Raw genomic sequence first — 4,814 nt, 5'->3', positions numbered from 1 at the left:
TGTGTGCAGCAGCGCTCTGGATGTGCACGCTCTCCGACTGCACCGGTCCGAGGAATGCAAAGGGTACGAAGGGAGGGGTGGGCTGGGGTAAATCAGAAGCATGATAGGAAAGGGAAAAATGTTCAGCCTCTGTCGTCGGTACCATTATTCAGGTGTGTTCATGTATCAGGGTGAGCTCAGAGCTGCTGACGTCCTACCGCCACAGGTAAAAGGACTGTCGGATAAATGATTGATAGAAAACACAAAAGCCAAGTAAGAAATTTGTGTGTGCAAGTTTTTTTGGTTCCTTTTCCCATATGCACACACAAGTCCACTCCCTTTCTTTGTCTTTCCTAGCCTCAGGGAACATTTACGCCTGTATCGGGTCACATGGTATCAAAACTCGCAAAACTAGACTCTATTAAACCAATTTCACCTTGTGCAAGAAATAAAAATGACATGCAAAAAAAGATAAATATTTTCCTTCTGCTTAGAAGCTGGTTGAAAACAGCAAAAAAGACAAAATATACTTAAGTTTTAAGGTAGAAGTTTCTCAATCCTGGCCACCTGCTGACCCACCTGCTCCAAAATACCTGAAAGTGATGCTTGAAAAACCTCCAGTTTCACTAGCAGCCCATTAATCACCAAACAGTTTTAATCTGGTGTAATGAAGCAGACAAATATCTAAAAAATGCAGTCAAGGATCTTAAGGACCAAAGAATTGTACCACAAAGCAGGATTAGTGGTTTTGTGACGTTGCCACCCCCTCACAGTCATCTGCGCTACCAAAAATGTTCGTTAGTGCCGCTGACGTTTTAAAGATATCAATAAATATGTTTCCAGATGTCATGAAAGGTCCAAACAAACAAAATCCTGTCCATCAACTCTGCTGAATTTATTTTGAAGTTATTAATGAAAGTTTAAACCAAACCGGAGCCACACATTCGAGCTACGTTTGTGCCGCTATCGTTTTAAAGATATTAATAAAAATGTTTCCAGAGCCCAAAGGTCCAACCTGTATGATAGCGGCACAAACAAAAATTGTTGCTGCACATTTTTGGCACCAATTTTCTTTCATTTGAAGGAGATGAGGGGGGCAACTTCACTAAAGTGTTTTGAGAGGTTCAGTTTAGATTCACATCTAAAATTTAGAGAACATTTTACCTCCAACTTTAAATATTCAAGTTAAAAACACAGTGAGGTCTTCTGATCAACCTACTCTTTGGATCTCACTTTCACTGGGAAATAAATGTTTCTTCATTTCTTTGAATACATTGACATTTTTTTTTAGCTATGGCTCAAAATCCAGCACATTTAAGACAATATTTTGTTGCAAAGAGTTTTGAAATCTATTAGGATTGTACGTCCTGAGACTCGAGACATTTCTGCAAAATATGAATTTAATCAAAACACCAAATCGGATAATTCACACTGTTTTCTAAACATTGATAAGCTTATTCATTCACGCATTATTTATTTGCTGTTTATGTTTTAGAACTTCCTGTATCTTAATTTCAATTTATTTCAAGTTTAATAGGAAATTTACAGATATTGTAAAACTTAAGCATACTACAGTTTTTCACCTTCAATTAGAGAACAAATTGATCTTAAAAGGGAAAGAAAATGCCAAAGTACATTCCTAGACAGAGACATTTCTTTTATGTTGATTAAAACACCAAACTTCTAGAGTTTACTTATTTTTTTATCTTAACTGGAAACAGTAAAGCCATCATTTAAGTCCTTTATCAGTTGAGTTTGCAGCCGTCACAGGTAATTATCAGCTGCAGTTTCACCATAATAACATAGAATTACCAGCCGTGTCACACATGGACACTCGGAGTGTCAGGAGAGTCAATCTGCAAATTAAAGCTCCAAAACGGAGTCGCTACGTAAACAACTGATAGATTCACCGTCTGTCCTGAATCGGTAATAGACAATAAATCGTCTCAGAAATTATCGCGATAAACGAAAATATTGTTGTTTTGAGATAATTTTCAAGTGATATAGTAACGGTGTGGTAATGTTAGAATGCAGTGTCAAAAATAAAATTTAATGAACATTTAACTGGAACTGCATTTTAAATATCCAAAATAAAAAATTAAAAAAGACAAACAACAAATGAAGTGAATTATTACGTCTCTGTAAACAAATTTGTCCTTCAAAATAAGGGTTAGTTGAGACCAAAGCAGATTTTTGTCCTCCAGTTTTTGATAGATAGAGAGAAAGAGAAAAACAATAAATGAAGTAAATGTAAATTAGTGAGCTTGTTTGAATTTCTTAATTCAAATTGATTTATTGCGTATTGTGACAGATTCAGCCCAACAGATTCATGCTTCCTGCTTGCAGCCGATTGTCGCACGTTATTCTCAAAGCTCAACAAAGGCAACACTTCATCCATCAGAACAGCCTTGTAATCATGTGAGAGCATTAGCTTCCAGGGGAAACGTCTGCAGCCCTTCAGCGTCCCCCAGCTGCTTTCAGGATTACCGGCGGCGGCGTTTCTTCAAAGCGGGTCGAATCCCCGCTCCGATGGCCGACGCGAGTCAATCACATGTGCTGCAGCCCCACCCTCTGCGAACGCAGGTGAGGCAGAGTTCGACTGCAGTTTTTCCAGATCTACATGTCACTGTACGTTGCGCCAACGTCTGGTATTCCCAGCAGCAACAAGAAATTTAATTAAATACAAACACAGCTGTTGGTACCTGTGAATCATCAGCGTCTGAGAATATCACAATAGGAAACTTCAGACATTTCAGACGCTTGAATCTTCTAAAATGTAATTTAAATGATGTAATGAACAAAAACGCCATATTTCTCCTCAGTAAAGTGTTTTAAAGAGCGATTTTAAGCCGTACCATACATGCCTGAAGTTTGACCGATTACTCTGAGGTGTGTTGGTGAAACTTGTTTCTCTAAACATTTTCCCACAGTGAAAATCTCCCACGTGTTTATTTGACTTTACAATGTTTGACATCTGTTCACATAATACCTCAATTTAAAGTACATGTACAAGTCCCATTATGATCATAATGCAATTTCATTTTTTCCACCAGGCTGCAGGAACAATAGGCAAATTCTTCTGCTTTGCATTCAATCAGCTGTTTGTTTTGCATATGCAGGGAACAAGTAAAACCAATGACTAGGACAATCCTAAAGTCTCTTTCTTTATGTTTCATTTACTTATAAAACTAAAAACACTTCACAAATACAAAAGCACGCTGTCCATTTTTCTCTATTAAAAACCAAAGTGGAAAAACAAGGGACGCATTATCTCACTATAAGGCAATTTTCTACAAAAAGGCGCCCAATAAACACTTACAGTATATGTGTTATTTATTCAGAGTATACATTTAAATTAAGATCAGTAATCGAACTTCTGAAAATTGAAGGGGTCATCACAAGTTGATAAAGTTGTGCTATTCCAAACGCCAACTTTCCATAGGAAACCCTTGTTGTATTTAGCCACAATTAATAAGTGGATGTAAAACAGAAATAATAAATAAATCATCACTGGATTTCTCCGGCCTTTCTTATTAAAAATCATGGTTAACGAAAGAAAAACATTTACTGTTGTCCCTAGCATTTCACATTTAAGACAGTCAGACAGAAGGATAGACAGATGGCTAGATAGGTTACTACAATGAAAACAAATACGACTACACATAGCACAATTAAAAGATTTAAATTAACTCACAAACACTTCAGCCATTGCTTGTAAACCTAACACAAAGCGTTCATCTGCTCCATATGTTTTAGAGCTACATTTATACCATTCTTAAACTTCAGTTGTGGACCACACAAAATTAATCCGAAGGCCACAGATGGCCCCCGAGCCGCAGTTTGAACACCCCCGACCTGAAAGCCGTGAAATAGCGCTTTCATTCGATAGGTAACTGGAAATCCAGCTTCAGATTATGAATGAAAACCATTGTGAGTCAGTGGAATCGGTTAAAAAAAAAGAACCTATAATTCACATAATCTTGATGTTTCTTATTATTCTGACTGAACTCAGCAACAATAACAAGCACTTTCCATCCTGTCGGGATTGTCACCGATCCCATAAATAACTCATCGTCAACCATGTGCTCCTAATCTCCTCACCACTCTGACAGATCCCAGTGACAGAGGCAATAAAAATGGGACCTTACTGGTCTAACTGGGCAGCTACAGCAACGGCTTCACCTTCAGCTCGGCTTGCGCTAACTGCTACACACCTTAAGCTCAGAAACTCACTTCTCTATCACCGAAAGGACGCGTTTTACAGCACAAACACACGATAATTTCACCCACATCCCGGTTTCCAGTCAGAAAGTAATCCACATATGTCCGCTTAAAGCGATAAAGAAACAGTTTATATCGGTTTGACGCCGAAACTCGCCTTACCTGTGTGTGAAGGTTGTTTTCCGGAAGTAGCTAACGTGTCGCTCGCTAGCTGCCACAAAACAGCTCCCGGTGAAGTGGAAGAATTAAAAAAAGATAAAGTAAAAACGAGGTCAATGTTTCCTGAGCTCAATAATCTTGAAGATTTTTGTCCAGACTCATTTTTATCTGCCGCTGAGCGACCCGACAGCCCGATGCCCGTCCCAGGCGGAGCTCAACCTGCAGGCGACGTCTGGGCAACTTTCCCAGTTTCGAGTAAATATACCTTGAGCTCAGGAGGAAGTCCGTCCAGGTGCGACACGGTGCTGCAGCAGAGGTGCTTCAAACATATATTTATATCCAGAGGTGGGTAAAGTATATATCAAAATGTAAATAAGTAAGAATAGTTATACCTGAATAAAGTTTTACCAAGTAAAAGTGAAAAGTAGCTGTCCGAGAAATTACTCAAGTGAGAT

This window comes from Xiphophorus hellerii, chromosome 23 (assembly GCF_003331165.1).
Source record: "Xiphophorus hellerii strain 12219 chromosome 23, Xiphophorus_hellerii-4.1, whole genome shotgun sequence".
NCBI classification, from domain to species: domain Eukaryota; kingdom Metazoa; phylum Chordata; class Actinopteri; order Cyprinodontiformes; family Poeciliidae; genus Xiphophorus; species Xiphophorus hellerii.
Note: the sequence above shows the minus strand (reverse complement) of the source record.